General features: G+C 34.1%; 1 protein-coding gene across 1 annotated transcript in view; it reads left to right on the top strand.

The window, feature by feature from the left end:
• Positions 1–11,016, top strand: part of LOC145291494 (cholecystokinin receptor-like) — a 529,253-nt gene that overhangs the window by 322,340 nt on the left and 195,897 nt on the right. The window lies entirely within an intron of this gene.

The raw sequence follows: 11,016 nt of genomic DNA, 5'->3' as shown, positions 1-11,016 counted from the left end.
GTAATGAAGGATTTCTCCTCCATTAACCAAGACCAAAAAAGGGAGGATTTAAGTCACTGGAATGCTGAAACTGATACTACACTCAGAAATTAATGTGGAAGCAATGGTTGCCTAATCTCTAATTGTGTTAATGTTTTTATGTATTACTTTCGAAAACCTTCTGAAAAAGTTTATGATTAAAACATTACTTTATTTCAAGTATATTTTAAGCAGTGGGTTACGGGATATGAAGTCAGTCCCGGAAATTACTCAAACCGTTTACGATTTAAACATTTCTTTATTTCATGTATATTTTTAACAGTGGGGTGGGGGATATTAAATCAGTCCTAAAAATGGGGGAAACCATTTATGCATTACACATTACTTTATTTAATGTATATTTTTAACATTGGGGTGGGAAATATGAAGTCGGTTCCGGAAATGGCTGCAACCATTTACGTTTTGGACATTATTTTATTTAATGTATATTTTTAACAGTAGGATGGGAGATAAGAAGTCGGTACCGGAAATGTCTGAAAAAGTTTACGATTTATACATTACTTTATTTCATGTATATTTTCAACAGTGGGTTGGAGATTATAAGTCAGTTCCAGAAGTGGCTGAAACAGTTTACTATTATCTATTTCATATATATTTTTAGCAGTGGGTTTGGGATATAAAGTCGGTCCCGGAAATGGCTGAAGCAGTTTACTATTTAGACATTACATTATTTCATGTATATTTTTAGCAGTCGGTTGGGGATATTAAGTCAGTCCCGAAAATGGCTGAAACAGTTTCCGATTAAAACATTACTTTATTTAATGTATATTTTCAACAGTGGGGTGGCGGATATGAAGTCAGTCCCGGGATTGAATGAGATATGCAAATATATACTATTAGAAAGCGTCGCCCAATACTGAATGAGATAGGTGGAAAACATATAGTAGCAAAATATCCAGCGTCGCCCCGGATCGAATGAGATAGGTGAATGATATATATTAGCAGAATATACGGCGTCCCCTGGGATTGGATAAGATAGGTGAAACATATATACTATGAGAATACCCAGAATTGATTGATTTGTTTGCAATGTATTAACCAACCCAGGCAATATATCAAAGTTATTATTTAAGTAAGAGGAAGCGACATAGTGGGTTAAAGTTATGAAAAGTATTGCCAAAATTAATAACATATCCAAGAATTATGAAAAATGATGAAATGTGAGTAACTTGATTGGTGTGTTTGTAATGATATAATAAGCCCAGACAATATATCAAATATATTATATAAGTAGGAGGGAGAGGCATAATGTGAGTTTTTAATTATAAAAATTATTGTCGAAATTAGTAACATATCCAGGATTATGAACAACGATTAAATGTGAGTTAATCGATTGTGTGTTTATAATAAAATAATCAGCCCAGGAAATATATCAAAGTAATTATGTTAGTAAGAGAGGGCGATAAGGGTGGTTTAAATTATGAAAAATAATTGTCGAAATTAGTAACATATCCAAGAATTACGAAAAATGACGAAATGTGATTTAATTGATTGGTATGTTTATAATAAAATAATCAGCCTAGACAATATATCAAAGTTATTATATAAGTAATGGGGAAGGAGATAAGGAGGACTTAAATTAAGAAAAATTATTGTCGACATTAGTAACATATTCAAGAATTACGAAAAAATGATGAAATATTAGATAATTGATTGGTGTGTTTGTAAGGAAATAATCAGCCTAGACAATATATCAAAGTTATTATTTAGTAAAGAGGGAAGGGCGAAAATGTGGTTAAAATTATGAAAAATGATTGTCGAAAGTAACATATCCAAGAATTATGAAAAATGATTAAATGTGATTTCATGCATTAATGTGTTTGTAATAAAATAATAAGCCCAGACGATATTTCAAAGTTATTATTTTATTAAGGGGAGCGATAATGTGGGTATAAATTATGAAAAATGATTGTCGAAATTAGTAACATACCCACAAATTATGAAAAATGATGAAATGGAGGTTAATTGATTAGTGTTTGTAATGAATTAATCAGCCCAGCAAATGTATCAAAGTTATTATTGTAGTAAGGTTGGGCGACAACGTTGGTTTAAATTATAAAAAATATTGTCGAAATTAGTAACATATCCAAGAATTACGAAAAAATTATGAAATTTGAGTTGACTGATGTGTGTGTTTGTAATGAAATAATCAGCCTAGACAATATACCAAAGTTATTATTTTAGTAAGGTGTGCGATATGGTGAGTTTAAATGATGAACAATTATTGTCAAAATTAATACCATATCCAAGAATAATTAAAAATGATGAAATGTGAGTTAATTGATAGTTGTGTTTTTTTATAAAATAATCAGCCAATACAATATATCAAATTTAATATTTTAGTAAAGGTAGAGGCGGTAATGTGGGGTGAAATTATGAAAAATTATTGTCGAACATAGTAACGTATTCAATAATTATGAAAAATGATAAAATGTGAGTTAATTAACCGGTGTGTTTGTAATGAAATAATCAGCCCAGGAAATATATTAAAGTTATTATTTTAGTAAGGGGGCGATACAGTTTTAATAAAAAAATAGAATAATATGATTGTGCATTCATTCATGCTGAACATAACGCTCGCAGCATGTCCAGCAATAATATATTACATATGAAAAATGCTGCTGTGGAATTTCCACAGGTCCCGCTAGTTATTATTATTATGTAGCTTTAGATGAAGTTGACTTCGTCCTCCGTCTGCGTCATATCATTACAATAAAAGAAACAAATAGACAGTTTACAATTTCTAATTTGTTTCGGCATAAAAACCTTCAAAAGCGTCGATATGTTAGTAAACCTATATGTCACCAAATAGCAAATCTTTTTTTTGCAAAATCAATGTATAATTACGCATAAAGTAAATGAATGAATAAAATGCTGAATAGAAATTAGAATCGCGTCTGGGAAATGATGCATCGTTTCATAAAATATGAATTTTAATTTCCGTGTGATGGAATAGAAGATTAGTTTATGAGAAGCGCACATGCAACATCCGGAGCAGCGTGACACGTGAGCCAGAAAACTGATTGCTTGCAAGGTGACCCACGCGCTTGCGCTGCATGATATGCTTTTTGTGAACGAACTAATAGATCGATTTTTTTTAAATATATTACCTTATTTATGGTTTTGTGTAGTTTGTGTTTTACTGCGTATCGACCTTTTTGTGGGGATTTAATGCGGAAACTATCCTGTAGTATATAATAAAGGTAAATGCGTATATTTACGATGAGTCACTACTTACCAAGGTTCAAAAGCCATTCGAGAATTAGTGTTAAGGAATGTCAGTTAGTCGGTGAAACAACACCGTTATGATTAATAATCATGTTTGAAACTTGTCAGAAGCTAATTATTTAAGAGGACGGTTCAACATGAATTTGTTATCATTGGACTTGAAAATGACAATGTTGTAGTTCCCTGGAAAACAGCTCAGTGGTATTTTGTTTCACAGATGAGTAGTTCTAGAAAATAAACTTTAACAATAAGCTCATGGAAGTCTCGTTTAGTTATAGTTACAGAGAAAGATAAAGGAACGTTATTGACAGTTGTTGTAGTTAGACGAGTTTTAGATTCGAATATTTTACGGGCATGGATTGAATTTTAGTCGAGCACCTGTGGTGAAAATAACAATAGAGTAGTAAAAAAATTGTTAGGTCACTTTTGCGAGAAAGAGGTCGGAGGAAAAAATGACACCAAAGAATCATCCTGGCATATGAAGAAAGGGGAACGCAAATCTGTTTTCATGAGATGTTTTCTTTTCTTTTCTTTTTTTTTATTTTTTTGGCTTCTTGCTTTCATTTCTTATTGCATTTTCATCCAAGACAAGACACGGTGCCACTTTGATGCCGGGGGTTAATATTTGGGAGATAATTGCAGGGATACTATGTAGGTAATTGAGCAGCAAGATGTTTGTTCGCAGTACACTTGAACTACTGACTGTCAGTACAGTCAAGGAAGCAGTAAACCGAAAGGGAATTTAAAATCCAGTAGTTCTGAGGAAAGAAACTATTTAGAGTAGAAGGCTTGCTGGGATTTGGGTATCTCTACCGTATAGGGGTGGGATTTTGCTGTTTGTCGGGTTTGTCGATGGTATTTACTTCGAGAGGGGACAAGAGCTTGTAGTTCATCGGAGCATCCACCATTGAAATACTTGTAAAACAGGTAGAGAGATGCAATATTTCGGCGATGAGACAGAGGTTAGTGCTTAGATGACAGTTAATGACCTATCAGGTTGGCGACTCTTTTGAACCCTGTCCAGGAGTCAGAGACTAGTAGCAGATGCGCAAGCCCAAATGTGACAACAGTACTCCATATATGGGCGAATAGTGGCCTTGTAAAGGTACAGGATACTTTCAGGCGGTAGAGAGAGCCCACCTTCCTCGCAGCAGTCGCGGCAATGCTCTCGATGTATCTGTTCCAGCTCATGTTCCCTGTGAACGTTAAACCGAGCAGTTTGAACAAAGTACTTTCAGGTAATGTATCATTAGACATTGCTATTGGTGGTTTAGAAGTTGTCTTGTGATTATTCTATACTGATTAATACGTTTTTTATTTTTTGGAAAACCATTTCGATTTCAGTAACATTTTTGATGTTTAAATGTCCGGCGTTCAAAAGCTCACAGTATTAACGCTGGCGTCTATCAAGCTTCCATCTTAGGCCCAACTCTTCCTGGTCTTCATCAGCGATCTTCCAAATCACAGTCTTACATCATTCGTAAGCATTTATGCAGACGACACTACCATCTATGGCGCCGGAAATGACTCTTTGATTATTTATTCTCTGTTCTTGAGCACTTGGTGCAACGAGGAAAGGGTGGCTAGTTAATTTTAATGCATCTAAGACCAAGCTTCTCTCTTTCCATCATCAGCGCTCTGATCCACATCTGGCCTCAATTGAAATGAACGGCTCTCGCCTTGGTCTGACCTTTACTACTGATCTGAAATGAAACACATGCATCAAATGCGTTGCCAAGATCATTGGAAAAATGGTTGGATTATCCTATCGCTCCAGTAGATATCTCACCGCCGATGTTATCCTCTACCTGTATAAGAGACAAGTACGTCCTAGGATGTGGTACTGTTGTCATATCTGGGCAAGAGCTGTTTGAAACATCCTATCATGCCTTAACAGAGTTCAAAACTGACTTCGTAATTTAGTAGATTATGCCTTCTACTCTTCTCCACAACCTCGTTGCGATTTTATCTTTGTTTTATCTTTATTTTCATGACAAGTGTTTGACTGAACTTTAATCTATGCCCCCGCCACCTTGATAATCTTTCATAAAGAGCATTCGTCTAGCTAAAATCACTATAAAAAATTCCATCACTCTTTATCGGGGCTAAATCTAAACGTCGATTCCATAAATAAAACTTCTTTCCTAGAACTGTCACTTTTGGAACTATGTTCTGCTAGTCTACTTTCTAGTCAATTACAATATTATTGTCTTCTAGTCTAACGTAAACAAATTCTTATTGAACCGTCCTCTTAAATAATCTAATTATGCCAAATTTCCACTACTAACTATTATTACGCTATTGACCCAATGACCTCAGTACACACATTAACCCTTATCTTCGAGTGGCTTCTAGACATTGGTATGTAATTTATATACAAAAAGTTGTCCCCTACTCCTATAATCAAAGGAAGAAAATTAATTCAATAAAGATAAAAGCGATTAATATTATTTTTGCCTAGTCATTAGAAATGACTCGTCTTTTTTTGTTGTTGTTGTTGCTTTTTTACTCCTTATTTTATTAATTTTGTTTTCAAATGTTTTGAATTGACATTGTAAAGCAAATATTAAGGCAGAAACCCTCTATTGTCTGAAATAAATTAGAGAAGAAATTTTTCACTATATATAGAAAAGTCAAATATGGGTGTGGTTGTTTTCTTTAGATCATCAGAAATGACAATAATTTAAATATGAAGAATTTAATTACTGACGTAATTCCATGATTTTATATAAATACTAGTGCGAACACTAGCAAAGCATATATTTTTCTGTAATTTTTGACAGATGGTGCGCATTTGTACAGTAAACAATTATTCGCCTGTCTGTCTTATGCTGCATATACCAACAATTTTTTATTAGTTACTGAAAAAAAAAACCGACATCAAGTAAACAACTATTTGTGTAACTATTTTATTAAATGCAGGACTCGTTTAGATTATTTAATGTTATCATCGTCATGTCGTCTAAATTCGAAGTAATATCGCTGGCATTGTTTTTCCCGATAGGTTTCCAGTCAGAATTCTTTCTAGAAAGATATTAAGCAATTACAGTAGGATTACGTGAAGATTGCTAACATCCTAAGTAAAAGTAATTTTAAGAAAAACTATCTGGGTTTGAACTATGAACACCAGGGTTGTTCGTCTGTGTCTTTAACCACTTGCTCACCATCTCTCATTTAATGTCAAAACATAATATTTCTTTTGTAATTTGTATATGTATATCTGTACACATGACAAACACGTATGTAAATTGGATGTAAAATTATAACTTCCTTTATTCTATCTTCTATCTATCTATTTCTATTCTATTCTATCTTCTATTCTTCTTCTTTTCTATCTACTATCTATCTTCTTCTTCTATCTTCTATCTATCTATCTATCTTCTATCTTCTTCTATCTCTCTCTCTTTATATATATATATATATATATATAAAATGAACTCATTTTTCCCCTTTGATTTTGATCTTAATAGGATTAAAATTTCAGACATTTCATGCAAATGTAATATGCACAAACTGCAGCAGAATATCTGAGGTGTGTTATGGGTCTATTACCTCTCCACTTCCTCGATAATCGTAGATTCCTATATTTTTTCTGCTGAGAGTTCCCGGCCAAAATCGGTTACAATCAATGGAAGTGGTAAAATCTCTTCCCTCTAATAAATTCCTCTTTTCCCTGCCACCACTTAACACCGTTGCGAGGTCATTCACAAGGAACAGTTACGAAGGAACACCGGTTTCAGTTTTCTTTACCTTTTAGTTGCTTCAAAAAACTGGAATTAACCGAATCGAAGGGTTACTTAAGCCATATTTTTCGCTTTTCGCTGTGTTTTTTTTTGTTTGTTTAGTTGCTTAAAAAATCTGAAATTAACCGAATCGAAGGGTTACTTCGTAGTTGCTTAAAAAAACTGGAATTACCCGAATCGAAGGGTTACTTATGCCATTTCCCCCCGCTTTTCGCTGTGTGTGTGTTTTTTTGGGGTTTTTTTTTTTTGGTTTTCCGGGCACGTTTTTCCATGATTTTTGCTTTTTCTTTTTCCGATTTCTTTTGGAAAGAAGTTTTACCTTTGTCCGCTGTTTTCTTTTTTTTTTCGTTTTGCCGATTTTTTCTAAGAAATTTAACATCGTTTTTTTTTACTTCGCTTATTCTTCACTTTACCCCCCCCCCTTACACACAACCCCGGGTACACCCGCGAGTATACAAATATTACTGAATTGTTGCCACTCAAATTCCAATGGAGACTAATGTTCGCTGTTGTTTTCAAGGAGAGGTATCTCGTAACCTGTGTGAAAGCTCCTTGTAAGCCAATAATAATAATAATATTAATAATAATAATATTAATAATAATAATAATAATAATAATTTGTTCTCTGTGTGTCACCAAAAACTGACACCACACCAAAGCAAAGAGGGTTAAGTAGGATGGAAAGAAAGCACTAGCCAGACCTTCGTTGGACGAGTGCGAAGAGGACTGGAACCTTTGAGAGGCTTGTTGCCACCTAAATTCTAGTAATAATTAATGGTCGCCGCCAGCAAGAAATTGGTAAGCGGCTGCTACGATAACGCAAATCCATTTACAATGGTTATCGACAGAGTTGGAGAATACTGGAAATCTTGGGAGACTCGTTGTCACTCAGACTCCAGAGAATGCCACAAGTTGTTCTCAACGAGAAATCTTTGATGATGGCCTGTGTGACTACTCCTAGTGAGTAAATAATAATAATAATAATAATAATAATAATAATAATAATAATAATAATAATACCCCCCAAAAAAAGGCTTGTACCACATATAATAATGAATGAACGAAGAGAAGGGATAGCATTTCTCAGACCCAGTGTGGGGAGTACTGGCAAACCTGAGAAGATCAATCGGCGTTCACATCGAGAAACTAATGGTAAGCGGCTGTTTTGAAAATCAACGTTATTTCCAAAAGAGGCCGAGAGTACTGGACATCTGTGGAGGCATGTAGTCACTCAATCACCAGGGAACACAACCGATTATCAATGAGTAATCACTGAAGATGACCTGCGAGAGAAAACCTATTGAGTAACAATATAAACAGTTGATCAACTTATTATTATTATTAGTCATACAAGGGGAAGCTTTTACGACATATCAACACTTTTTGAAGTAGGAAATCTTGAAACAGAACATTTATTGTAAATGATTTCTTTCTTTGTAATTTCAAAGGAAACGTTACTCCTTACGTATTATTCAAAGCCGAAACACAATATCTGTTGTAAAAAATATATAGTATACGGTAAATTAAAGACAAAATTACATTTTACTGACTGTTTACTCAGAGTACCTTTTTTCGCAGTGTCTGTGTATAAACGATAACGATGGATTCGACATTGTTTGAACTCAGCATCGCAGATTTACGTCGCTCCTGCCGACAGTAATCATTAAGCCAACGACGCTCCCTTCATTTCTATGACACTTTCAGATAAAATTAGATTGCAGATTTCAAGTCTTTACGAACCTTTTTCTATACGTTGACGTAATCAAATTAGTCATAAAATAGAAAAACAAAAAATAAATCAACAAAAAAAAACGAATAAAGGTGGAATAAACTAGATTTTAGAAGCGATTTGTAGAGATATTTTACTGGCTTTGATTTAAAATATTTAGAGTAATTCATGTTTTACACAAATATATTTTATATATTGCAAATGTTGTCAGATTTGGGATAGGTGGATCGATGTCCCATCTGAGAGTTTGTAATAAAGCGCAGTCTTGGAACTATTTTTTTAACATTTAAAATTATATAAAAAATTCTTTTATTTTAAATGTGTATATATATATTGTCTTGGATGGGGTTTTTACATTTAAAATTGTATAACAATTTCTTTCTTAAATTTATATATATGTATATATATATATATAAAAATTTATACACATATATATATATATGTGTGTGTGTGTGTGTGTGTGTATATATATATATATACGACTGTATATATATATATGCATATCACAATCCATGGAATGTAGTTTGTAAAATAAAAACATATTCAGTTCTACTAAAGTATTGAGCACTTTTTAACTTTTTATTCTTTTTACCACTTATACCTCAAGGTATATATATATATATATATATATATATATATATATATATATATATATATATATATATATATATATTAAATCATATCAATTGGACTGTTGTTTTTCGTCGATTAGTACGTTGAGTTATTTGAAAAATTATGTGTAAATTTGTCAACATAATCATCATCATCATTATAATGTACTGCATATGTTTGAGTCTTAAACAAACTTTTTATTAAAAAAAAATCCAAGCGTCTGTAAATCATATTAATTGGACTGTTGTTTTTCGTCAATTCGTATGTTGAGTTATTTGGAAAATTATGTGTGAATTTTTCAACATGATGATCATCATTATCATGTACTGCATATGTGTGAGTCTAAAACAAACCTTTTATTTAAAAAAAACAAAACAAAAACAAAAAAGAAAGAAGGAAAAAGATCAGGAAGGAAAAGGGACAAGAACGGTCCAGCCGCTGATCACTTACTATGTATGACTTTCGGAATGTTCCTTCATGTGTATTTTACATGTATATGTGTGTGTACGTCTGTATAGGCATATGTATATATGTGCGTATTTGTGACGAGATTATGGTTGCATGTGTGTGCACATGCATACGTATGTTGGCGTAAATCTGTATGTATGCATGTTTATTGTCATGTGTATGTGGAGTGGAGAGGACTCCCGTTAACCGTGGTGAAGGCAACCCTTCTAGGAGAAGCAAATCTTAGATTAACAAAAAAAAACATAAAGCGGGAGACCAGTACCCGCATTAAGCTGGTCTGCAGTTTGACTTGTTACTGGCTATCTTGCCCTTGCTTGTCGCTGGATGTCAACATTTTGAACGAGAGAGAGATTTAGCTGTCGTACAAAGCTCTCAGCAACCGAAAAGGCTAACATGCTTGCCAGTCGGATTGCCTCAAACTCCACACTGGACCCTTCCAACCACCTCCTACCTCAATTTCTTCTGCGGACAGAAGCCACGCTAGACGATCTGAAAATCACCCCTGCTCAGGTGCATGCTATCATAAAAAACCTTGACACTTCAAAGCGTGTGGACCCGATCTCATCCCAGCTGTGCTATTAAAAAAGTGCTCAGCCAAAGTAGCTTCAGTTCTCTCCAAACTCTTCAACAAATGCCTTAATGAATCTTGCTTTCCGGGCTGTTGGAAAACTGCTTCTGTGGTACCAGTATTCAAGAATTCTGGCGAAAGAACTGACCCATTAAATTATCGCCCTATTAGCCTCCTCCCACTTTTTGCCAAAATATTTGAGACCTTAATTAACCATGCTCTAGTCCAGCACCTTACAGATGCTAAACTTCTGACCGACCAACAATATGGATTTAGACAAGCCCGTTCCACAGAAGACATCCGCACTGTAATCTTTGAACGCATATACCATTCACTGGACAAAGCGGGAGAGAGCAGAGCGGTAGCTCTAGATATATCTAAGGCTTTTGACAGGGTATGGCATGGGGGTCTCCTCAGGAAGATTAAATCATACGGTATCACTGGTAGAATACTTAACATAATTAAATCCTTCTTAGATAAGAGAAAAATCCAGGTTGTCCTCGACGGTGTACATCTAAACAATATGATATAAATGCGAGAGTGCCACAGGGATCTATCTATGGACCTCTACTGTTTCTGATATTCATAAATGACCTCTCCGACAAAATTGCCTCTGAGATGGTTATATA

Source organism: Euprymna scolopes, chromosome 12 (genome assembly GCF_053919585.1).
Source record: "Euprymna scolopes isolate OS-2025 chromosome 12, ASM5391958v1, whole genome shotgun sequence".
NCBI classification, from domain to species: domain Eukaryota; kingdom Metazoa; phylum Mollusca; class Cephalopoda; order Sepiida; family Sepiolidae; genus Euprymna; species Euprymna scolopes.
The sequence above is the reverse complement of the archived record's forward strand: the minus strand, read 5'-3'. Positions and strand labels throughout refer to the sequence as shown.